A 27582-nucleotide genomic window follows, 5' to 3' on the forward strand; every position below is an offset into this window, starting at 1 on the left:
TTTTTCTTTTCTCTTAAAAGAAAAAACCGTGAGTACAATATACCTCTTGAAATTGCCTTCTTCGAAGGTTGCCCTCTTCTGAAGTTTTTGGTCGATTTTTGACCCCAGAAATTTTCTGGAAGGCAGGTGCCATTTACAGAAATGCAAGTTGGTGAAAATTTAGTCACCTTTTGCAGTGGGTTCAAAGCTGCTGTTGTGGGAAACGGCCACAAGGAGGTAGCATTTCTCCATTCCCCAATCTGGGTACTAGGGCAGCAGAGCCTTTCTGGAAGTCATTGTCCTAGGTTGTAAATTAGAATGGAATTTGCCAGGAGAAATCCCCATAAGTTTATGTCTCATTACTTCTTCTTGGTTTTAAAATTTTTTTAATCTGGGTAAAGTTTAGAATATTGTTTGTCCTAGGTGTACACAATCTGGTTCATTTACACATTATGTATGTCTATTACTGTACAGATCCTCTTCCCATGTAAAATATTACAGTGTTCTGTCGACCTCCCTTGCTATATGTTCGGTCTTTTTGATACATGTATATACTATGTATTTGTATATGTATAGTAACACTAATCTTCATTTCTCAATTTCCCCCCTCCTTTCCTTTTCGATGAGCATAGTTTGTTTTCTAAGCCTGTGAGTGTCTTTCTCTTTGGAAATATGTTCATCTGTGTCAGTTATTAGATAATGCCATAAGTGATAATATAGGATATAGGTCTTTTGCTTTCCGACCTACTTCATGTTTTGTGATTATCTCCAGGCTCATCTACGGTGCCTCAAAGAGCAGTGCTTCAATGTTTTCCATAGCTAATATTCCATTGTGTACATGGACCACTTCTTCTTGGTGCATTCCTCTGTTGATGGACATTTTCGTTGCTTCCAAGTGTTGCCTTTGGTAAATATTGCTGGAGTACAGGTTTGCCAGCCTGTGATTTTTGATTTTCATTTTCTCAGGTGGTAGACCCAGCAGTGGGTATGATTGATTGACTGGTATGGTAGCTCAACGTTTACCTTTCCAAGGCACCTCAATTGTGCTTTCATTAGTGGCTCTTACCACATCCCCCTTAGAATCGAGGGTACGCATTTCTCCACAATCACATCAGCATTTATTGTTTGCAGCATTTTTGTTGAGGGCCGTTCTGACTGGTGTGAGCTGATAGTTTTTTGTAATTTGGGTTTACATGTCTGTAAAAATTCCTACAATTCATCATTTTTCCACGCCTTTTTCTTTTCTGTTAAAAGAAAAAAGGAAAAAAGTGTGAGTATAATATACCTCTTCAAATTTTCTTTTTGGAAGGTTGCACTCTGGAATTTTTTGGTCGATTTTCCACCTCAGTATTTTTTGGAGGGCCGGTGTCATTTACAGACCTGCAATGGGTGAATATTTAGTGACCTTTTGCAGTGGGTTTTAAGCTGCTGTTGTGGGAAACGGCCACAAGGATGCAGCATTTCTCCATTCCCAAATCTGGGTACTAGGGCAGCAGAGCCATTCTGGAAGTTGTTTGCCTAGGTTTTAAATTTGGATGGAATGTGCCAGGAAAACCCCCCATAAGTTTATGTCTCATTACTCCTAGTTCGTTGTTTTAATTTTTTCAATTGGGGTTATGGTTAGAATGTTGCTCGTCAAAGGTATACATACTCTGGTTCATCTACATATTCTATATAACTATTTATTTAGAGGTCCTCTTCCCGTGTAAATTATTACAGAGTGTTCCGTAATTCTTCCTTGCTATATGGTCGGTCTTTTTGATATATGTATATAATATGTATTTGTATACATATGGTAACGGTAATCTTCATTTATCCATTCCCCCCACCTTTCCTTTTAGATAAGCATAGTTTTTCTTTAATAAGTCTGTGATTGACTTTCTCTGTGGAAATATTTTCATTTGTGTCCGTTATTAGATAACGCCTATAAGTGATATCGTAGGATATAGGACTTTTGCTTTCCGACTTACCTCATGTTCTGTGATTATCTCCAAGATCATCTATGGTGCCTCAAAGAGCAGTGTTTCATTGTTTTGCATGGCTAGTATTCATTGTGTACATGGACCACTTCTTCTTTATCCTTTCATCTGTTGATGGACATTTTGGTTGCTTCACTGCCTTGTCTATTGTGAATCAGGCTGCAGTGCAGCTTTTGCAGCCCGGGTCTTCTTCATTCTGGTCTTCTCAGGTGAGAGGCCCATTGGTGCGCCTGCTGGATTGAATGGTACCTCAATTTTTCCTTTTAAACGCAGCTCCTTTCTGTTCTCATTATTAGCGTTTAACCCTCTTACATCTCCCCAGCAGCTAGAGGGTACAGAGTTCTGTAAAACCTCTTCAGCATTTATTGTTTGTAGACTTTTTGCCAATGGTCAGTCGACTTGTGTGAGTTGAAAAGTTTTTGTAGATTAGATTACATGAGTCTAATACTTCCTGAGGCTGAGCTTTTATCCATTTTCCTTTCTTTAAAAAGACAGTGAGTAAAACTTACTTCTTCATACTACCTTCGTGAACATTTTGCCTGTTTTGAATTCTTTTATCCATTCCCTACATCAGCACAATTTTGAGGGCAGGTGTCCTTTACAGCCCTGAGTCCTTGTGAATGGTAAGTGACCATTAGCTGTGGGTTAATAGCTGCTCTTGCGGGAATCGGCCACAAGGCGGCAGCATTTCTCCTTTACCAAATCTGGTTACTAGGGCAACAGAGCCTTACTGGAAGTGGTGTTCTAGGTTGTAAATTAGAATGGAATGTGCGAGCAAAAAGCCCTTTAAGTTTATGTCTCATTACTTCTTGTTGGTATTTTTACCTTAATTTTAATTTTTATCACAGCAAACTTGATTACAATGTTTTGTTTGTTCTAGGTGTGCAAGATGTGGTTCTTTCACACATATACATATATCTATTCTTCTTCGGATCCTTTTCCCATGTAGGTTATGACACAATGTTGAGTAGTCTTCCCTTGGTATTGGGTAGGTCTTTGGTGATTATATATTTCACATGTGTTTGTATCTCTCTGTTAACCTCAATATGGTAATGTATCCAATCCTCACACCTTTCCATTTGGTGAACCATAATTTTTTTAATGAATCTATGATAGTGTTTGTCTGTGGAAATATCTTTGTATATATCATTTTTTAGGTAACCCCTATATGTGATATGATAGGATATGTGTCTTTCGCTTTCTCACTTACTCCAAGTTGCGTGATTACTTCTAGACTCATCTATGGTGCTGCAAATGGCATTGTTTCATTTTTTCACTAGCTCATAGTCCATCTGTACAGGTAGCAGTTCTTCTTGGTCCACCCATCTGTCGATCGGCTTTTTGGTTACTTCCATATCTTGGCTATTGTAATAGTATGCAATGCAGATTTGCGTGGCTGTGTCCTTCCAATTCTGTCTTCTTAGTTTATAGGTCCGGGAATACGTCTGCTGGATCATATGGTAGCTCAGTGTTTACCTTTAAAAGGCACCTCTGTTCTGTTCTCCTTAGTGGCTCTTTCTAGGTTACGTCCCACTTAAAGTGGAGGGCATGTATTTCTTCCCAGCACCTTCAGGATTTATTCTTTGTAGTTTTTGCTGATGATTATTCTGAGTGGTGTGAGCTGATACCTCTTTGTGGTTGAATTTGCATGTGTCTCATAATGCGTTGAAATTGAGCTTTAAGATATATCCTTTTTATTTTTCCAGCTGTGATTAGAGCTTATTTCTTCAAAGTGTTTTCTTAAAGTATGTGTCACCATTTGAAATATTTTGGCCATTATCTCCCTCAAGACATTTTGAGGGCAGGTTTCATTTACAGCCCTGCAGTACTTGTTCACATGAAGTGACCATTAGCTCAGGCTTTAAACCTGCTTTTGCAGGTAACGGCCAGAGAGTGGCAGCCTTTCTTCGTTTCCCATGCTGGTAGTAGGGAAACAGACCTACCGGCCAGTGGTGTTCTTCGGTTATAAATTAGAGTGCAATGTGCCCAGATAAACCCACAAATGTTGATGTCTCCTTGCTTTTGTTTGTTTTTAAATTTAATTTATATTTATTATTAGAGTAATATTCCATTGTGTACATGGACCACTTCTTCTTGGTGCATTCCTCGGTTGATGGACATTTTCATTGCTTCCAAGTGCTGGCTATGGTAAATCTTGCTGGTGTACAGGTTTGCCAGCCTGTGTCTTTTTGATTCTCATTTTCTCAGGTGATAGGCCAAGCAGTGGTTGTGATTGATTGACTGGTAGCTCAATGTTTCCCTTTTCAAATCACCTACATTGTGTTTTCATTAGTGGCTCTTTACATGCCCCCCCTTACAACCGAGGGTACGCATTTCTCCACACTCCCTTCACCGTTTATTTTTTGCAGCATTATTCCTAATGGCCATTCTGACTGCTGTGATCTGATAGGTTTTTGTAATATGGGTATGCATGTCATTAAAATTTTTAAAATTAACCATATTCCTATGCCTTTTTCTTTTCTCTTAAAAGAAAAAACCGTGAGTACAATATACCTCTTGAAATTGTCTTCTTCGAAGGTTGCCCTCTTCTGAAGTTTTTGGTCGATTTTTGACCCCAGAAATTTTCTGGAAGGCAGGTGCCATTTACAGAAATGCAAGTTGGTGAAAATTTAGTCACCTTTTGCAGTGGGTTCAAAGCTGCTGTTGTGGGAAACGGCCACAAGGAGGTAGCATTTCTCCATTCCCCAATCTGGGTACTAGGGCAGCAGAGCCTTTCTGGAAGTCATTGTCCTAGGTTGTAAATTAGAATGGAATTTGCCAGGAGAAATCCCCATAAGTTTATGTCTCATTACTTCTTCTTGGTTTTAAAATTTTTTTAATCTGGGTAAAGTTTAGAATATTGTTTGTCCTAGGTGTACACAATCTGGTTCATTTACACATTATGTATGTCTATTACTGTACAGATCCTCTTCCCATGTAAAATATTACAGTGTTCTGTCGACCTCCCTTGCTATATGTTCGGTCTTTTTGATACATGTATATACTATGTATTTGTATATGTATAGTAACACTAATCTTCATTTCTCAATTTCCCCCCTCCGTTCCTTTTCAATGAGCATAGTTTGTTTTCTAAGCCTGTGAGTGTCTTTCTCTTTGGAAATATGTTCATCTGTGTCAGTTATTAGATAATGCCATAAGTGATAATATAGGATATAGGTCTTTTGCTTTCCGACCTACTTCATGTTTTGTGATTATCTCCAGGCTCATCTACGGTGCCTCAAAGAGCAGTGCTTCAATGTTTTCCATAGCTAATATTCCATTGTGTACATGGACCACTTCTTCTTGGTGCATTCCTCTGTTGATGGACATTTTCGTTGCTTCCAAGTGTTGCCTTTGGTAAATATTGCTGGAGTACAGGTTTGCCAGCCTGTGATTTTTGATTTTCATTTTCTCAGGTGGTAGACCCAGCAGTGGGTATGATTGATTGACTGGTATGGTAGCTCAACGTTTACCTTTCCAAGGCACCTCAATTGTGCTTTCATTAGTGGCTCTTACCACATCCCCCTTAGAATCGAGGGTACGCATTTCTCCACAATCACATCAGCATTTATTGTTTGCAGCATTTTTGTTGAGGGCCGTTCTGACTGGTGTGAGCTGATAGTTTTTTGTAATTTGGGTTTACATGTCTGTAAAAATTCCTACAATTCATCATTTTTCCACGCCTTTTTCTTTTCTGTTAAAAGAAAAAAGGAAAAAAGTGTGAGTATAATATACCTCTTCAAATTTTCTTTTTGGAAGGTTGCACTCTGGAATTTTTTGGTCAATTTTCCACCTCAGTATTTTTTGGAGGGCCGGTGTCATTTACAGACCTGCAATGGGTGAATATTTAGTGACCTTTTGCAGTGGGTTTTAAGCTGCTGTTGTGGGAAACGGCCACAAGGATGCAGCATTTCTCCATTCCCAAATCTGGGTACTAGGGCAGCAGAGCCATTCTGGAAGTTGTTTGCCTAGGTTTTAAATTTGGATGGAATGTGCCAGGAAAACCCCCCATAAGTTTATGTCTCATTACTCCTAGTTCGTTGTTTTAATTTTTTCAATTGGGGTTATGGTTAGAATGTTGCTCGTCAAAGGTATACATACTCTGGTTCATCTACATATTCTATATAACTATTTATTTAGAGGTCCTCTTCCCGTGTAAATTATTACAGAGTGTTCCGTAATTCTTCCTTGCTATATGGTCGGTCTTTTTGATATATGTATATAATATGTATTTGTATACATATGGTAACGGTAATCTTCATTTATCCATTCCCCCCACCTTTCCTTTTAGATAAGCATAGTTTTTCTTTAATAAGTCTGTGATTGACTTTCTCTGTGGAAATATTTTCATTTGTGTCAGTTATTAGATAACGCCTATAAGTGATATCGTAGGATATAGGACTTTTGCTTTCCGACTTACCTCATGTTCTGTGATTATCTCCAAGATCATCTATGGTGCCTCAAGGAGCAGTGTTTCATTGTTTTGCATGGCTAGTATTCATTGTGTACATGGACCACTTCTTCTTTATCCTTTCATCTGTTGATGGACATTTTGGTTGCTTCACTGCCTTGTCTATTATGAATAACGCTGCAGTGCAGCTTTTGCAGCCCGGGTCTTCTTCATTCTGGTCTTCTCAGGTGAGAGGCCCATTGGTGCGCCTGCTGGATTGAATGGTACCTCAATTTTTCCTTTTAAACGCAACTCCTTTCTCTTCTCATTATTAGCGTTTAACCCTCTTACATCTCCCCAGCAGCTAGAGGGTACAGAGTTCTGTAAAATCTCTTCAGCATTTATTGTTTGTAGACTTTTTGCCAATGGTCAGTCGACTGGTGTGAGTTGAAAAGTTTTTGTAGATTAGATTACATGAGTCTAATACTTCCTGAGGCTGAGCTTTTATCCATTTTCCTTTCTTTAAAAAGAGAGTGAGTAAAACTTACCTCTTCATACTACCTTCGTGAACATTTTGCCTGTTTTGAATTCTTTTATCCATTCCCTACATCAGCACAATTTTGAGGGCAGGTGTCCTTTACAGCCCTGAGTCCTTGTGAATGGTAAGTGACCATTAGCTGTGGGTTAATAGCTGCTCTTGCGGGAATCGGCCACAAGGCGGCAGCATTTCTCCTTTACCAAATCTGGTTACTAGGGCAACAGAGCCTTACTGGAAGTGGTGTTCTAGGTTGTAAATTAGAATGGAATGTGCGAGCAAAAAGCCCTTTAAGTTTATGTCTCATTACTTCTTGTTGGTATTTTTACCTTAATTTTAATTTTTATCACAGCAAACTTGATTACAATGTTTTGTTTGTTCTAGGTGTGCAAGATGTGGTTCTTTCACACATATACATATATCTATTCTTCTTCGGATCCTTTTCCCATGTAGGTTATGACACAATGTTGAGTAGTCTTCCCTTGGTATTGGGTAGGTCTTTGGTGATTATATATTTCACATGTGTTTGTATCTCTCTGTTAACCTCAGTATGGTAATGTATCCAATCCTCACACCTTTCCATTTGGTGAACCATAATTTTTTTAATGAATCTATGATAGTGTTTGTCTGTGGAAATATCTTTGTTTATATCATTTTTTAGGTAACCCCTATATGTGATATGATAGGATATGTGTCTTTCGCTTTCTCACTTACTCCAAGTTGCGTGATTACTTCTAGACTCATCTATGGTGCTGCAAATGGCATTGTTTCATTTTTTCACTAGCTCATAGTCCATCTGTACAGGTAGCAGTTCTTCTTGGTCCACCCATCTGTCGATCGGCTTTTTGGTTACTTCCATATCTTGGCTATTGTAATAGTATGCAATGCAGATTTGCGTGGCTGTGTCCTTCCAATTCTGTCTTCTTAGTTTATAGGTCCGGGAATACGTCTGCTGGATCATATGGTAGCTCAGTGTTTACCTTTAAAAGGCACCTCTGTTCTGTTCTCCTTAGTGGCTCTTTCTAGGTTACGTCCCACTTAAAGTGGAGGGCATGTATTTCTTCCCAGCACCTTCAGGATTTATTCTTTGTAGTTTTTGCTGATGATTATTCTGAGTGGTGTGAGCTGATACCTCTTTGTGGTTGAATTTGCATGTGTCTCATAATGCGTTGAAATTGAGCTTTAAGATATATCCTTTTTATTTTTCCAGCTGTGATTAGAGCTTATTTCTTCAAAGTGTTTTCTTAAAGTATGTGTCACCATTTGAAATATTTTGGCCATTATCTCCCTCAAGACATTTTGAGGGCAGGTTTCATTTACAGCCCTGCAGTACTTGTTCACATGAAGTGACCATTAGCTCAGGCTTTAAACCTGCTTTTGCAGGTAACGGCCAGAGAGTGGCAGCCTTTCTTCGTTTCCCATGCTGGTAGTAGGGAAACAGACCTACCGGCCAGTGGTGTTCTTCGGTTATAAATTAGAGTGCAATGTGCCCAGATAAACCCACAAATGTTGATGTCTCCTTGCTTTTGTTTGTTTTTAAATTTAATTTATATTTATTATTAGAGTAATATTCCATTGTGTACATGGACCACTTCTTCTTGGTGCATTCCTTGGTTGATGGACATTTTCATTGCTTCCAAGTGCTGGCTATGGTAAATCTTGCTGGTGTACAGGTTTGCCAGCCTGTGTCTTTTTGATTCTCATTTTCTCAGGTGATAGGCCAAGCAGTGGTTGTGATTGATTGACTGGTAGCTCAATGTTTCCCTTTTCAAATCACCTACATTGTGTTTTCATTAGTGGCTCTTTACATGCCCCCCCTTACAACCGAGGGTACGCATTTCTCCACACTCCCTTCACCGTTTATTTTTTGCAGCATTATTCCTAATGGCCATTCTGACTGCTGTGATCTGATAGGTTTTTGTAATATGGGTATGCATGTCATTAAAATTTTTAAAATTAACCATATTCCTATGCCTTTTTCTTTTCTCTTAAAAGAAAAAACCGTGAGTACAATATACCTCTTGAAATTGTCTTCTTCGAAGGTTGCCCTCTTCTGAAGTTTTTGGTCGATTTTTGACCCCAGAAATTTTCTGGAAGGCAGGTGCCATTTACAGAAATGCAAGTTGGTGAAAATTTAGTCACCTTTTGCAGTGGGTTCAAAGCTGCTGTTGTGGGAAACGGCCACAAGGAGGTAGCATTTCTCCATTCCCCAATCTGGGTACTAGGGCAGCAGAGCCTTTCTGGAAGTCATTGTCCTAGGTTGTAAATTAGAATGGAATTTGCCAGGAGAAATCCCCATAAGTTTATGTCTCATTACTTCTTCTTGGTTTTAAAATTTTTTTAATCTGGGTAAAGTTTAGAATATTGTTTGTCCTAGGTGTACACAATCTGGTTCATTTACACATTATGTATGTCTATTACTGTACAGATCCTCTTCCCATGTAAAATATTACAGTGTTCTGTCGACCTCCCTTGCTATATGTTCGGTCTTTTTGATACATGTATATACTATGTATTTGTATATGTATAGTAACACTAATCTTCATTTCTCAATTTCCCCCCTCCTTTCCTTTTCGATGAGCATAGTTTGTTTTCTAAGCCTGTGAGTGTCTTTCTCTTTGGAAATATGTTCATCTGTGTCAGTTATTAGATAATGCCATAAGTGATAATATAGGATATAGGTCTTTTGCTTTCCGACCTACTTCATGTTTTGTGATTATCTCCAGGCTCATCTACGGTGCCTCAAAGAGCAGTGCTTCAATGTTTTCCATAGCTAATATTCCATTGTGTACATGGACCACTTCTTCTTGGTGCATTCCTCTGTTGATGGACATTTTCGTTGCTTCCAAGTGTTGCCTTTGGTAAATATTGCTGGAGTACAGGTTTGCCAGCCTGTGATTTTTGATTTTCATTTTCTCAGGTGGTAGACCCAGCAGTGGGTATGATTGATTGACTGGTATGGTAGCTCAACGTTTACCTTTCCAAGGCACCTCAATTGTGCTTTCATTAGTGGCTCTTACCACATCCCCCTTAGAATCGAGGGTACGCATTTCTCCACAATCACATCAGCATTTATTGTTTGCAGCATTTTTGTTGAGGGCCGTTCTGACTGGTGTGAGCTGATAGTTTTTTGTAATTTGGGTTTACATGTCTGTAAAAATTCCTACAATTCATCATTTTTCCACGCCTTTTTCTTTTCTGTTAAAAGAAAAAAGGAAAAAAGTGTGAGTATAATATACCTCTTCAAATTTTCTTTTTGGAAGGTTGCACTCTGGAATTTTTTGGTCGATTTTCCACCTCAGTATTTTTTGGAGGGCCGGTGTCATTTACAGACCTGCAATGGGTGAATATTTAGTGACCTTTTGCAGTGGGTTTTAAGCTGCTGTTGTGGGAAACGGCCACAAGGATGCAGCATTTCTCCATTCCCAAATCTGGGTACTAGGGCAGCAGAGCCATTCTGGAAGTTGTTTGCCTAGGTTTTAAATTTGGATGGAATGTGCCAGGAAAACCCCCCATAAGTTTATGTCTCATTACTCCTAGTTCGTTGTTTTAATTTTTTCAATTGGGGTTATTGTTAGAATGTTGCTCGTCAAAGGTATACATACTCTGGTTCATCTACATATTCTATATAACTATTTATTTAGAGGTCCTCTTCCCGTGTAAATTATTACAGAGTGTTCCGTAATTCTTCCTTGCTATATGGTCGGTCTTTTTGATATATGTATATAATATGTATTTGTATACATATGGTAACGGTAATCTTCATTTATCCATTCCCCCCACCTTTCCTTTTAGATAAGCATAGTTTTTCTTTAATAAGTCTGTGATTGACTTTCTCTGTGGAAATATTTTCATTTGTGTCCGTTATTAGATAACGCCTATAAGTGATATCGTAGGATATAGGACTTTTGCTTTCCGACTTACCTCATGTTCTGTGATTATCTCCAAGATCATCTATGGTGCCTCAAAGAGCAGTGTTTCATTGTTTTGCGTGGCTAGTATTCATTGTGTACATGGACCACTTCTTCTTTATCCTTTCATCTGTTGATGGACATTTTGGTTGCTTCACTGCCTTGTCTATTGTGAATCAGGCTGCAGTGCAGCTTTTGCAGCCCGGGTCTTCTTCATTCTGGTCTTCTCAGGTGAGAGGCCCATTGGTGCGCCTGCTGGATTGAATGGTACCTCAATTTTTCCTTTTAAACGCAGCTCCTTTCTGTTCTCATTATTAGCGTTTAACCCTCTTACATCTCCCCAGCAGCTAGAGGGTACAGAGTTCTGTAAAACCTCTTCAGCATTTATTGTTTGTAGACTTTTTGCCAATGGTCAGTCGACTGGTGTGAGTTGAAAAGTTTTTGTAGATTAGATTACATGAGTCTAATACTTCCTGAGGCTGAGCTTTTATCCATTTTCCTTTCTTTAAAAAGACAGTGAGTAAAACTTACCTCTTCATACTACCTTCGTGAACATTTTGCCTGTTTTGAATTCTTTTATCCATTCCCTACATCAGCACAATTTTGAGGGCAGGTGTCCTTTACAGCCCTGAGTCCTTGTGAATGGTAAGTGACCATTAGCTGTGGGTTAATAGCTGCTCTTGCGGGAATCGGCCACAAGGCGGCAGCATTTCTCCTTTACCAAATCTGGTTACTAGGGCAACAGAGCCTTACTGGAAGTGGTGTTCTAGGTTGTAAATTAGAATGGAATGTGCGAGCAAAAAGCCCTTTAAGTTTATGTCTCATTACTTCTTGTTGGTATTTTTACCTTAATTTTAATTTTTATCACAGCAAACTTGATTACAATGTTTTGTTTGTTCTAGGTGTGCAAGATGTGGTTCTTTCACACATATACATATATCTATTCTTCTTCGGATCCTTTTCCCATGTAGGTTATGACACAATGTTGAGTAGTCTTCCCTTGGTATTGGGTAGGTCTTTGGTGATTATATATTTCACATGTGTTTGTATCTCTCTGTTAACCTCAGTATGGTAATGTATCCAATCCTCACACCTTTCCATTTGGTGAACCATAATTTTTTTAATGAATCTATGATAGTGTTTGTCTGTGGAAATATCTTTGTATATATCATTTTTTAGGTAACCCCTATATGTGATATGATAGGATATGTGTCTTTCGCTTTCTCACTTACTCCAAGTTGCGTGATTACTTCTAGACTCATCTATGGTGCTGCAAATGGCATTGTTTCATTTTTTCACTAGCTCATAGTCCATCTGTACAGGTAGCAGTTCTTCTTGGTCCACCCATCTGTCGATCGGCTTTTTGGTTACTTCCATATCTTGGCTATTGTAATAGTATGCAATGCAGATTTGCGTGGCTGTGTCCTTCCAATTCTGTCTTCTTAGTTTATAGGTCCGGGAATACGTCTGCTGGATCATATGGTAGCTCAGTGTTTACCTTTAAAAGGCACCTCTGTTCTGTTCTCCTTAGTGGCTCTTTCTAGGTTACGTCCCACTTAAAGTGGAGGGCATGTATTTCTTCCCAGCACCTTCAGGATTTATTCTTTGTAGTTTTTGCTGATGATTATTCTGAGTGGTGTGAGCTGATACCTCTTTGTGGTTGAATTTGCATGTGTCTCATAATGCGTTGAAATTGAGCTTTAAGATATATCCTTTTTATTTTTCCAGCTGTGATTAGAGCTTATTTCTTCAAAGTGTTTTCTTAAAGTATGTGTCACCATTTGAAATATTTTGGCCATTATCTCCCTCAAGACATTTTGAGGGCAGGTTTCATTTACAGCCCTGCAGTACTTGTTCACATGAAGTGACCATTAGCTCAGGCTTTAAACCTGCTTTTGCAGGTAACGGCCAGAGAGTGGCAGCCTTTCTTCGTTTCCCATGCTGGTAGTAGGGAAACAGACCTACCGGCCAGTGGTGTTCTTCGGTTATAAATTAGAGTGCAATGTGCCCAGATAAACCCACAAATGTTGATGTCTCCTTGCTTTTGTTTGTTTTTAAATTTAATTTATATTTATTATTAGAGTAATATTCCATTGTGTACATGGACCACTTCTTCTTGGTGCATTCCTCGGTTGATGGACATTTTCATTGCTTCCAAGTGCTGGCTATGGTAAATCTTGCTGGTGTACAGGTTTGCCAGCCTGTGTCTTTTTGATTCTCATTTTCTCAGGTGATAGGCCAAGCAGTGGTTGTGATTGATTGACTGGTAGCTCAATGTTTCCCTTTTCAAATCACCTACATTGTGTTTTCATTAGTGGCTCTTTACATGCCCCCCCTTAAAACCGAGGGTACGCATTTCTCCACACTCCCTTCACCGTTTATTTTTTGCAGCATTATTCCTAATGGCCATTCTGACTGCTGTGATCTGATAGGTTTTTGTAATATGGGTATGCATGTCATTAAAATTTTTAAAATTAACCATATTCCTATTCCTTTTTCTTTTCTCTTAAAAGAAAAAACCGTGAGTACAATATACCTCTTGAAATTGTCTTCTTCGAAGGTTGCCCTCTTCTGAAGTTTTTGGTCGATTTTTGACCCCAGAAATTTTCTGGAAGGCAGGTGCCATTTACAGAAATGCAAGTTGGTGAAAATTTAGTCACCTTTTGCAGTGGGTTCAAAGCTGCTGTTGTGGGAAACGGCCACAAGGAGGTAGCATTTCTCCATTCCCCAATCTGGGTACTAGGGCAGCAGAGCCTTTCTGGAAGTCATTGTCCTAGGTTGTAAATTAGAATGGAATTTGCCAGGAGAAATCCCCATAAGTTTATGTCTCATTACTTCTTCTTGGTTTTAAATTTTTTTTAATCTGGGTAAAGTTTAGAATATTGTTTGTCCTAGGTGTACACAATCTGGTTCATTTACACATTATGTATGTCTATTACTGTACAGATCCTCTTCCCATGTAAAATATTACAGTGTTCTGTCGACCTCCCTTGCTATATGTTCGGTCTTTTTGATACATGTATATACTATGTATTTGTATATGTATAGTAACACTAATCTTCATTTCTCAATTTCCCCCCTCCTTTCCTTTTCAATGAGCATAGTTTGTTTTCTAAGCCTGTGAGTGTCTTTCTCTTTGGAAATATGTTCATCTGTGTCAGTTATTAGATAATGCCATAAGTGATAATATAGGATATAGGTCTTTTGCTTTCCGACCTACTTCATGTTTTGTGATTATCTCCAGGCTCATCTACGGTGCCTCAAAGAGCAGTGCTTCAATGTTTTCCATAGCTAATATTCCATTGTGTACATGGACCACTTCTTCTTGGTGCATTCCTCTGTTGATGGACATTTTCGTTGCTTCCAAGTGTTGCCTTTGGTAAATATTGCTGGAGTACAGGTTTGCCAGCCTGTGATTTTTGATTTTCATTTTCTCAGGTGGTAGACCCAGCAGTGGGTATGATTGATTGACTGGTATGGTAGCTCAACGTTTACCTTTCCAAGGCACCTCAATTGTGCTTTCATTAGTGGCTCTTACCACATCCCCCTTAGAATCGAGGGTACGCATTTCTCCACAATCACATCAGCATTTATTGTTTGCAGCATTTTTGTTGAGGGCCGTTCTGACTGGTGTGAGCTGATAGTTTTTTGTAATTTGGGTTTACATGTCTGTAAAAATTCCTACAATTCATCATTTTTCCACGCCTTTTTCTTTTCTGTTAAAAGAAAAAAGGAAAAAAGTGTGAGTATAATATACCTCTTCAAATTTTCTTTTTGGAAGGTTGCACTCTGGAATTTTTTGGTCGATTTTCCACCTCAGTATTTTTTGGAGGGCCGGTGTCATTTACAGACCTGCAATGGGTGAATATTTAGTGACCTTTTGCAGTGGGTTTTAAGCTGCTGTTGTGGGAAACGGCCACAAGGATGCAGCATTTCTCCATTCCCAAATCTGGGTACTAGGGCAGCAGAGCCATTCTGGAAGTTGTTTGCCTAGGTTTTAAATTTGGATGGAATGTGCCAGGAAAACCCCCCATAAGTTTATGTCTCATTACTCCTAGTTCGTTGTTTTAATTTTTTCAATTGGGGTTATGGTTAGAATGTTGCTCGTCAAAGGTATACATACTCTGGTTCATCTACATATTCTATATAACTATTTATTTAGAGGTCCTCTTCCCGTGTAAATTATTACAGAGTGTTCCGTAATTCTTCCTTGCTATATGGTCGGTCTTTTTGATATATGTATATAATATGTATTTGTATACATATGGTAACGGTAATCTTCATTTATCCATTCCCCCCACCTTTCCTTTTAGATAAGCATAGTTTTTCTTTAATAAGTCTGTGATTGACTTTCTCTGTGGAAATATTTTCATTTGTGTCCGTTATTAGATAACGCCTATAAGTGATATCGTAGGATATAGGACTTTTGCTTTCCGACTTACCTCATGTTCTGTGATTATCTCCAAGATCATCTATGGTGCCTCAAAGAGCAGTGTTTCATTGTTTTGCATGGCTAGTATTCATTGTGTACATGGACCACTTCTTCTTTATCCTTTCATCTGTTGATGGACATTTTGGTTGCTTCACTGCCTTGTCTATTGTGAATCAGGCTGCAGTGCAGCTTTTGCAGCCCGGGTCTTCTTCATTCTGGTCTTCTCAGGTGAGAGGCCCATTGGTGCGCCTGCTGGATTGAATGGTACCTCAATTTTTCCTTTTAAACGCAGCTCCTTTCTGTTCTCATTATTAGCGTTTAACCCTCTTACATCTCCCCAGCAGCTAGAGGGTACAGAGTTCTGTAAAACCTCTTCAGCATTTATTGTTTGTAGACTTTTTGCCAATGGTCAGTCGACTGGTGTGAGTTGAAAAGTTTTTGTAGATTAGATTACATGAGTCTAATACTTCCTGAGGCTGAGCTTTTATCCATTTTCCTTTCTTTAAAAAGACAGTGAGTAAAACTTACCTCTTCATACTACCTTCGTGAACATTTTGCCTGTTTTGAATTCTTTTATCCATTCCCTACATCAGCACAATTTTGAGGGCAGGTGTCCTTTACAGCCCTGAGTCCTTGTGAATGGTAAGTGACCATTAGCTGTGGGTTAATAGCTGCTCTTGCGGGAATCGGCCACAAGGCGGCAGCATTTCTCCTTTACCAAATCTGGTTACTAGGGCAACAGAGCCTTACTGGAAGTGGTGTTCTAGGTTGTAAATTAGAATGGAATGTGCGAGCAAAAAGCCCTTTAAGTTTATGTCTCATTACTTCTTGTTGGTATTTTTACCTTAATTTTAATTTTTATCACAGCAAACTTGATTACAATGTTTTGTTTGTTCTAGGTGTGCAAGATGTGGTTCTTTCACACATATACATATATCTATTCTTCTTCGGATCCTTTTCCCATGTAGGTTATGACACAATGTTGAGTAGTCTTCCCTTGGTATTGGGTAGGTCTTTGGTGATTATATATTTCACATGTGTTTGTATCTCTCTGTTAACCTCAATATGGTAATGTATCCAATCCTCACACCTTTCCATTTGGTGAACCATAATTTTTTTAATGAATCTATGATAGTGTTTGTCTGTGGAAATATCTTTGTATATATCATTTTTTAGGTAACCCCTATATGTGATATGATAGGATATGTGTCTTTCGCTTTCTCACTTACTCCAAGTTGCGTGATTACTTCTAGACTCATCTATGGTGCTGCAAATGGCATTGTTTCATTTTTTCACTAGCTCATAGTCCATCTGTACAGGTAGCAGTTCTTCTTGGTCCACCCATCTGTCGATCGGCTTTTTGGTTACTTCCATATCTTGGCTATTGTAATAGTATGCAATGCAGATTTGCGTGGCTGTGTCCTTCCAATTCTGTCTTCTTAGTTTATAGGTCCGGGAATACGTCTGCTGGATCATATGGTAGCTCAGTGTTTACCTTTAAAAGGCACCTCTGTTCTGTTCTCCTTAGTGGCTCTTTCTAGGTTACGTCCCACTTAAAGTGGAGGGCATGTATTTCTTCCCAGCACCTTCAGGATTTATTCTTTGTAGTTTTTGCTGATGATTATTCTGAGTGGTGTGAGCTGATACCTCTTTGTGGTTGAATTTGCATGTGTCTCATAATGCGTTGAAATTGAGCTTTAAGATATATCCTTTTTATTTTTCCAGCTGTGATTAGAGCTTATTTCTTCAAAGTGTTTTCTTAAAGTATGTGTCACCATTTGAAATATTTTGGCCATTATCTCCCTCAAGACATTTTGAGGGCAGGTTTCATTTACAGCCCTGCAGTACTTGTTCACATGAAGTGACCATTAGCTCAGGCTTTAAACCTGCTTTTGCAGGTAATGGCCAGAGAGTGGCAGCCTTTCTTCGTTTCCCATGCTGGTAGTAGGGAAACAGACCTACCGGCCAGTGGTGTTCTTCGGTTATAAATTAGAGTGCAATGTGCCCAGATAAACCCACAAATGTTGATGTCTCCTTGCTTTTGTTTGTTTTTAAATTTAATTTATATTTATTATTAGAGTAATATTCCATTGTGTACATGGACCACTTCTTCTTGGTGCATTCCTCGGTTGATGGACATTTTCATTGCTTCCAAGTGCTGGCTATGGTAAATCTTGCTGGTGTACAGGTTTGCCAGCCTGTGTCTTTTTGATTCTCATTTTCTCAGGTGATAGGCCAAGCAGTGGTTGTGATTGATTGACTGGTAGCTCAATGTTTCCCTTTTCAAATCACCTACATTGTGTTTTCATTAGTGGCTCTTTACATGCCCCCCCTTACAACCGAGGGTACGCATTTCTCCACACTCCCTTCACCGTTTATTTTTTGCAGCATTATTCCTAATGGCCATTCTGACTGCTGTGAGCTGATAGGTTTTTGTAATATGGGTATGCATGTCATTAAAATTTTTAAAATTCACCATATTCCTATTCCTTTTTCTTTTCTCTTAAAAGAAAAAACCGTGAGTACACTATACCTCTTGAAATTGTCTTCTTCGAAGGTTGCCCTCTTCTGAAGTTTTTGGTCGATTTTTGACCCCAGAAATTTTCTGGAAGGCAGGTGCCATTTACAGAAATGCAAGTTGGTGAAAATTTAGTCACCTTTTGCAGTGGGTTCAAAGCTGCTGTTGTGGGAAACGGCCACAAGGAGGTAGCATTTCTCCATTCCCCAATCTGGGTACTAGGGCAGCAGAGCCTTTCTGGAAGTCATTGTCCTAGGTTGTAAATTAGAATGGAATTTGCCAGGAGAAATCCCCATAAGTTTATGTCTCATTACTTCTTCTTGGTTTTAAAATTTTTTTAATCTGGGTAAAGTTTAGAATATTGTTTGTCCTAGGTGTACACAATCTGGTTCATTTACACATTATGTATGTCTATTACTGTACAGATCCTCTTCCCATGTAAAATATTACAGTGTTCTGTCGACCTCCCTTGCTATATGTTCGGTCTTTTTGATACATGTATATACTATGTATTTGTATATGTATAGTAACACTAATCTTCATTTCTCAATTTCCCCCCTCCTTTCCTTTTCGATGAGCATAGTTTGTTTTCTAAGCCTGTGAGTGTCTTTCTCTTTGGAAATATGTTCATCTGTGTCAGTTATTAGATAATGCCATAAGTGATAATATAGGATATAGGTCTTTTGCTTTCCGACCTACTTCATGTTTTGTGATTATCTCCAGGCTCATCTACGGTGCCTCAAAGAGCAGTGCTTCAATGTTTTCCATAGCTAATATTCCATTGTGTACATGGACCACTTCTTCTTGGTGCATTCCTCTGTTGATGGACATTTTCGTTGCTTCCGAGTGTTGCCTTTGGTAAATATTGCTGGAGTACAGGTTTGCCAGCCTGTGATTTTTGATTTTCATTTTCTCAGGTGGTAGACCCAGCAGTGGGTATGATTGATTGACTGGTATGGTAGCTCAACGTTTACCTTTCCAAGGCACCTCAATTGTGCTTTCATTAGTGGCTCTTACCACATCCCCCTTAGAATCGAGGGTACGCATTTCTCCACAATCACATCAGCATTTATTGTTTGCAGCATTTTTGTTGAGGGCCGTTCTGACTGGTGTGAGCTGATAGTTTTTTGTAATTTGGGTTTACATGTCTGTAAAAATTCCTACAATTCATCATTTTTCCACGCCTTTTTCTTTTCTGTTAAAAGAAAAAAGGAAAAAAGTGTGAGTATAATATACCTCTTCAAATTTTCTTTTTGGAAGGTTGCACTCTGGAATTTTTTGGTCGATTTTCCACCTCAGTATTTTTTGGAGGGCCGGTGTCATTTACAGACCTGCAATGGGTGAATATTTAGTGACCTTTTGCAGTGGGTTTTAAGCTGCTGTTGTGGGAAACGGCCACAAGGATGCAGCATTTCTCCATTCCCAAATCTGGGTACTAGGGCAGCAGAGCCATTCTGGAAGTTGTTTGCCTAGGTTTTAAATTTGGATGGAATGTGCCAGGAAAACCCCCCATAAGTTTATGTCTCATTACTCCTAGTTCGTTGTTTTAATTTTTTCAATTGGGGTTATGGTTAGAATGTTGCTCGTCAAAGGTATACATACTCTGGTTCATCTACATATTCTATATAACTATTTATTTAGAGGTCCTCTTCCCGTGTAAATTATTACAGAGTGTTCCGTAATTCTTCCTTGCTATATGGTCGGTCTTTTTGATATATGTATATAATATGTATTTGTATACATATGGTAACGGTAATCTTCATTTATCCATTCCCCCCACCTTTCCTTTTAGATAAGCATAGTTTTTCTTTAATAAGTCTGTGATTGACTTTCTCTGTGGAAATATTTTCATTTGTGTCCGTTATTAGATAACGCCTATAAGTGATATCGTAGGATATAGGACTTTTGCTTTCCGACTTACCTCATGTTCTGTGATTATCTCCAAGATCATCTATGGTGCCTCAAAGAGCAGTGTTTCATTGTTTTGCATGGCTAGTATTCATTGTGTACATGGACCACTTCTTCTTTATCCTTTCATCTGTTGATGGACATTTTGGTTGCTTCACTGCCTTGTCTATTATGAATAAGGCTGCAGTGCAGCTTTTGCAGCCCGGGTCTTCTTCATTCTGGTCTTCTCAGGTGAGAGGCCCATTGGTGCGCCTGCTGGATTGAAAGGTACCTCAATTTTTCCTTTTAAACGCAGCTCCTTTCTGTTCTCATTATTAGCGTTTAACCCTCTTACATCTCCCCAGCAGCTAGAGGGTACAGAGTTCTGTAAAATCTCTTCAGCATTTATTGTTTGTAGACTTTTTGCCAATGGTCAGTCGACTGGTGTGAGTTGAAAAGTTTTTGTAGATTAGATTACATGAGTCTAATACTTCCTGAGGCTGAGCTTTTATCCATTTTCCTTTCTTTAAAAAGAGAGTGAGTAAAACTTACCTCTTCATACTACCTTCGTGAACATTTTGCCTGTTTTGAATTCTTTTATCCATTCCCTACATCAGCACAATTTTGAGGGCAGGTGTCCTTTACAGCCCTGAGTCCTTGTGAATGGTAAGTGACCATTAGCTGTGGGTTAATAGCTGCTCTTGCGGGAATCGACCACAAGGCGGCAGCATTTCTCCTTTACCAAATCTGGTTACTAGGGCAACAGAGCCTTACTGGAAGTGGTGTTCTAGGTTGTAAATTAGAATGGAATGTGCGAGCAAAAAGCCCTTTAAGTTTATGTCTCATTACTTCTTGTTGGTATTTTTACCTTAATTTTAATTTTTATCACAGCAAACTTGATTACAATGTTTTGTTTGTTCTAGGTGTGCAAGATGTGGTTCTTTCACACATATACATATATCTATTCTTCTTCGGATCCTTTTCCCATGTAGGTTATGACACAATGTTGAGTAGTCTTCCCTTGGTATTGGGTAGGTCTTTGGTGATTATATATTTCACATGTGTTTGTATCTCTCTGTTAACCTCAATATGGTAATGTATCCAATCCTCACACCTTTCCATTTGGTGAACCATAATTTTTTTAATGAATCTATGATAGTGTTTGTCTGTGGAAATATCTTTGTTTATATCATTTTTTAGGTAACCCCTATATGTGATATGATAGGATATGTGTCTTTCGCTTTCTCACTTACTCCAAGTTGCGTGATTACTTCTAGACTCATCTATGGTGCTGCAAATGGCATTGTTTCATTTTTTCACTAGCTCATAGTCCATCTGTACAGGTAGCAGTTCTTCTTGGTCCACCCATCTGTCGATCGGCTTTTTGGTTACTTCCATATCTTGGCTATTGTAATAGTATGCAATGCAGATTTGCGTGGCTGTGTCCTTCCAATTCTGTCTTCTTAGTTTATAGGTCCGGGAATACGTCTGCTGGATCATATGGTAGCTCAGTGTTTACCTTTAAAAGGCACCTCTGTTCTGTTCTCCTTAGTGGCTCTTTCTAGGTTACGTCCCACTTAAAGTGGAGGGCATGTATTTCTTCCCAGCACCTTCAGGATTTATTCTTTGTAGTTTTTGCTGATGATTATTCTGAGTGGTGTGAGCTGATACCTCTTTGTGGTTGAATTTGCATGTGTCTCATAATGCGTTGAAATTGAGCTTTAAGATATATCCTTTTTATTTTTCCAGCTGTTATTAGAGCTTATTTCTTCAAAGTGTTTTCTTAAAGTATGTGTCACCATTTGAAATATTTTGGCCATTATCTCCCTCAAGACATTTTGAGGGCAGGTTTCATTTACAGCCCTGCAGTACTTGTTCACATGAAGTGACCATTAGCTCAGGCTTTAAACCTGCTTTTGCAGGTAACGGCCAGAGAGTGGCAGCCTTTCTTCGTTTCCCATGCTGGTAGTAGGGAAACAGACCTACCGGCCAGTGGTGTTCTTCGGTTATAAATTAGAGTGCAATGCGCCCAGATAAACCCACAAATGTTGATGTCTCCTTGCTTTTGTTTGTTTTTAAATTTAATTTATATTTATTATTAGAGTAATATTCCATTGTGTACATGGACCACTTCTTCTTGGTGCATTCCTCGGTTGATGGACATTTTCATTGCTTCCAAGTGCTGGCTATGGTAAATCTTGCTGGTGTACAGGTTTGCCAGCCTGTGTCTTTTTGATTCTCATTTTCTCAGGTGATAGGCCAAGCAGTGGTTGTGATTGATTGACTGGTAGCTCAATGTTTCCCTTTTCAAATCACCTACATTGTGTTTTCATTAGTGGCTCTTTACATGCCCCCCCTTACAACCGAGGGTACGCATTTCTCCACACTCCCTTCACCGTTTATTTTTTGCAGCATTATTCCTAATGGCCATTCTGACTGCTGTGATCTGATAGGTTTTTGTAATATGGGTATGCATGTCATTAAAATTTTTAAAATTAACCATATTCCTATGCCTTTTTCTTTTCTCTTAAAAGAAAAAACCGTGAGTACAATATACCTCTTGAAATTGCCTTCTTCGAAGGTTGCCCTCTTCTGAAGTTTTTGGTCGATTTTTGACCCCAGAAATTTTCTGGAAGGCAGGTGCCATTTACAGAAATGCAAGTTGGTGAAAATTTAGTCACCTTTTGCAGTGGGTTCAAAGCTGCTGTTGTGGGAAACGGCCACAAGGAGTTAGCATTTCTCCATTCCCCAATCTGGGTAGTAGGGCAGCAGAGCCTTTCTGGAAGTCATTGTCCTAGGTTGTAAATTAGAATGGAATTTGCCAGGAGAAATCCCCATAAGTTTATGTCTCATTACTTCTTCTTGGTTTTAAAATTTTTTTAATCTGGGTAAAGTTTAGAATATTGTTTGTCCTAGGTGTACACAATCTGGTTCATTTACACATTATGTATGTCTATTACTGTACAGATCCTCTTCCCATGTAAAATATTACAGTGTTCTGTCGACCTCCCTTGCTATATGTTCGGTCTTTTTGATACATGTATATACTATGTATTTGTATATGTATAGTAACACTAATCTTCATTTCTCAATTTCCCCCCTCCTTTCCTTTTCGATGAGCATAGTTTGTTTTCTAAGCCTGTGAGTGTCTTTCTCTTTGGAAATATGTTCATCTGTGTCAGTTATTAGATAATGCCATAAGTGATAATATAGGATATAGGTCTTTTGCTTTCCCACCTACTTCATGTTTTGTGATTATCTCCAGGCTCATCTACGGTGCCTCAAAGAGCAGTGCTTCAATGTTTTCCATAGCTAATATTCCATTGTGTACATGGACCACTTCTTCTTGGTGCATTCCTCTGTTGATGGACATTTTCGTTGCTTCCAAGTGTTGCCTTTGGTAAATATTGCTGGAGTACAGGTTTGCCAGCCTGTGATTTTTGATTTTCATTTTCTCAGGTGGTAGACCCAGCAGTGGGTATGATTGATTGACTGGTATGGTAGCTCAACGTTTACCTTTCCAAGGCACCTCAATTGTGCTTTCATTAGTGGCTCTTACCACATCCCCCTTAGAATCGAGGGTACGCATTTCTCCACAATCACATCAGCATTTATTGTTTGCAGCATTTTTGTTGAGGGCCGTTCTGACTGGTGTGAGCTGATAGTTTTTTGTAATTTGGGTTTACATGTCTGTAAAAATTCCTACAATTCATCATTTTCCACGCCTTTTTCTTTTCTGTTAAAAGAAAAAAGGAAAAAAGTGTGAGTATAATATACCTCTTCAAATTTTCTTTTTGGAAGGTTGCACTCTGGAATTTTTTGGTCGATTTTCCACCTCAGTATTTTTTGGAGGGCCGGTGTCATTTACAGACCTGCAATGGGTGAATATTTAGTGACCTTTTGCAGTGGGTTTTAAGCTGCTGTTGTGGGAAACGGCCACAAGGATGCAGCATTTCTCCATTCCCAAATCTGGGTACTAGGGCAGCAGAGCCATTCTGGAAGTTGTTTGCCTAGGTTTTAAATTTGGATGGAATGTGCCAGGAAAACCCCCCATAAGTTTATGTCTCATTACTCCTAGTTCGTTGTTTTAATTTTTTCAATTGGGGTTATGGTTAGAATGTTGCTCGTCAAAGGTATACATACTCTGGTTCATCTACATATTCTATATAACTATTTATTTAGAGGTCCTCTTCCCGTGTAAATTATTACAGAGTGTTCCGTAATTCTTCCTTGCTATATGGTCGGTCTTTTTGATATATGTATATAATATGTATTTGTATACATATGGTAACGGTAATCTTCATTTATCCATTCCCCCCACCTTTCCTTTTAGATAAGCATAGTTTTTCTTTAATAAGTCTGTGATTGACTTTCTCTGTGGAAATATTTTCATTTGTGTCCGTTATTAGATAACGCCTATAAGTGATATCGTAGGATATAGGACTTTTGCTTTCCGAATTACCTCATGTTCTGTGATTATCTCCAAGATCATCTATGGTGCCTCAAAGAGCAGTGTTTCATTGTTTTGCATGGCTAGTATTCATTGTGTACATGGACCACTTCTTCTTTATCCTTTCATCTGTTGATGGACATTTTGGTTGCTTCACTGCCTTGTCTATTGTGAATCAGGCTGCAGTGCAGCTTTTGCAGCCCGGGTCTTCTTCATTCTGGTCTTCTCAGGTGAGAGGCCCATTGGTGCGCCTGCTGGATTGAATGGTACCTCAATTTTTCCTTTTAAACGCAGCTCCTTTCTGTTCTCATTATTAGCGTTTAACCCTCTTACATCTCCCCAGCAGCTAGAGGGTACAGAGTTCTGTAAAACCTCTTCAGCATTTATTGTTTGTAGACTTTTTGCCAATGGTCAGTCGACTTGTGTGAGTTGAAAAGTTTTTGTAGATTAGATTACATGAGTCTAATACTTCCTGAGGCTGAGCTTTTATCCATTTTCCTTTCTTTAAAAAGACAGTGAGTAAAACTTACCTCTTCATACTACCTTCGTGAACATTTTGCCTGTTTTGAATTCTTTTATCCATTCCCTACATCAGCACAATTTTGAGGGCAGGTGTCCTTTACAGCCCTGAGTCCTTGTGAATGGTAAGTGACCATTAGCTGTGGGTTAATAGCTGCTCTTGCGGGAATCGGCCACAAGGCGGCAGCATTTCTCCTTTACCAAATCTGGTTACTAGGGCAACAGAGCCTTACTGGAAGTGGTGTTCTAGGTTGTAAATTAGAATGGAATGTGCGATCAAAAAGCCCTTTAAGTTTATGTCTCATTACTTCTTGTTGGTATTTTTACCTTAATTTTAATTTTTATCACAGCAAACTTGATTACAATGTTTTGTTTGTTCTAGGTGTGCAAGATGTGGTTCTTTCACACATATACATATATCTATTCTTCTTCGGATCCTTTTCCCATGTAGGTTATGACACAATGTTGAGTAGTCTTCCCTTGGTATTGGGTAGGTCTTTGGTGATTATATATTTCACATGTGTTTGTATCTCTCTGTTAACCTCAGTATGGTAATGTATCCAATCCTCACACCTTTCCATTTGGTGAACCATAATTTTTTTAATGAATCTATGATAGTGTTTGTCTGTGGAAATATCTTTGTTTATATCATTTTTTAGGTAACCCCTATATGTGATATGATAGGATATGTGTCTTTCGCTTTCTCACTTACTCCAAGTTGCGTGATTACTTCTAGACTCATCTATGGTGCTGCAAATGGCATTGTTTCATTTTTTCACTAGCTCATAGTCCATCTGTACAGGTAGTAGTTCTTCTTGGTCCACCCATCTGTCGATCGGCTTTTTGGTTACTTCCATATCTTGGCTATTGTAATAGTATGCAATGCAGATTTGCGTGGCTGTGTCCTTCCAATTATGTCTTCTTAGTTTATAGGTCCGGGAATACGTCTGCTGGATCATATGGTAGCTCAGTGTTTACCTTTAAAAGGCACCTCTGTTCTGTTCTCCTTAGTGGCTCTTTCTAGGTTACGTCCCACTTAAAGTGGAGGGCATGTATTTCTTCCCAGCACCTTCAGGATTTATTCTTTGTAGTTTTTGCTGATGATTATTCTGAGTGGTGTGAGCTGATACCTCTTTGTGGTTGAATTTGCATGTGTCTCATAATGCGTTGAAATTGAGCTTTAAGATATATCCTTTTTATTTTTCCAGCTGTGATTAGAGCTTATTTCTTCAAAGTGTTTTCTTAAAGTATGTGTCACCATTTGAAATATTTTGGCCATTATCTCCCTCAAGACATTTTGAGGGCAGGTTTCATTAACAGCCCTGCAGTACTTGTTCACATGAAGTGACCATTAGCTCAGGCTTTAAACCTGCTTTTGCAGGTAACGGCCAGAGAGTGGCAGCCTTTCTTCGTTTCCCATGCTGGTAGTAGGGAAACAGACCTACCGGCCAGTGGTGTTCTTCGGTTATAAATTAGAGTGCAATGTGCCCAGATAAACCCACAAATGTTGATGTCTCCTTGCTTTTGTTTGTTTTTAAATTTAATTTATATTTATTATTAGAGTAATATTCCATTGTGTACATGGACCACTTCTTCTTGGTGCATTCCTCGGTTGATGGACATTTTCATTGCTTCCAAGTGCTGGCTATGGTAAATCTTGCTGGTGTACAGGTTTGCCAGCCTGTGTCTTTTTGATTCTCATTTTCTCAGGTGATAGGCCAAGCAGTGGTTGTGATTGATTGACTGGTAGCTCAATGTTTCCCTTTTCAAATCACCTACATTGTGTTTTCATTAGTGGCTCTTTACATGCCCCCCCTTAAAACCGAGGGTACGCATTTCTCCACACTCCCTTCACCGTTTATTTTTTGCAGCATTATTCCTAATGGCCATTCTGACTGCTGTGATCTGATAGGTTTTTGTAATATGGGTATGCATGTCATTAAAATTTTTAAAATTAACCATATTCCTATGCCTTTTTCTTTTCTCTTAAAAGAAAAAACCGTGAGTACAATATACCTCTTGAAATTGTCTTCTTCGAAGGTTGCCCTCTTCTGAAGTTTTTGGTCGATTTTTGACCCCAGAAATTTTCTGGAAGGCAGGTGCCATTTACAGAAATGCAAGTTGGTGAAAATTTAGTCACCTTTTGCAGTGGGTTCAAAGCTGCTGTTGTGGGAAACGGCCACAAGGAGGTAGCATTTCTCCATTCCCCAATCTGGGTACTAGGGCAGCAGAGCCTTTCTGGAAGTCATTGTCCTAGGTTGTAAATTAGAATGGAATTTGCCAGGAGAAATCCCCATAAGTTTATGTCTCATTACTTCTTCTTGGTTTTAAAATTTTTTTAATCTGGGTAAAGTTTAGAATATTGTTTGTCCTAGGTGTACACAATCTGGTTCATTTACACATTATGTATGTCTATTACTGTACAGATCCTCTTCCCATGTAAAATATTACAGTGTTCTGTCGACCTCCCTTGCTATATGTTCGGTCTTTTTGATACATGTATATACTATGTATTTGTATATGTATAGTAACACTAATCTTCATTTCTCAATTTCCCCCCTCCTTTCCTTTTCAATGAGCATAGTTTGTTTTCTAAGCCTGTGAGTGTCTTTCTCTTTGGAAATATGTTCATCTGTGTCAGTTATTAGATAATGCCATAAGTGATAATATAGGATATAGGTCTTTTGCTTTCCGACCTACTTCATGTTTTGTGATTATCTCCAGGCTCATCTACGGTGCCTCAAAGAGCAGTGCTTCAATGTTTTCCATAGCTAATATTCCATTGTGTACATGGACCACTTCTTCTTGGTGCATTCCTCTGTTGATGGACATTTTCGTTGCTTCCAAGTGTTGCCTTTGGTAAATATTGCTGGAGTACAGGTTTGCCAGCCTGTGATTTTTGATTTTCATTTTCTCAGGTGGTAGACCCAGCAGTGGGTATGATTGATTGACTGGTATGGTAGCTCAACGTTTACCTTTCCA

Source organism: Balaenoptera physalus, assembly GCF_965194825.1.
Source record: "Balaenoptera physalus genome assembly, chromosome: 8".
NCBI classification, from domain to species: Eukaryota; Metazoa; Chordata; class Mammalia; order Artiodactyla; family Balaenopteridae; genus Balaenoptera; species Balaenoptera physalus.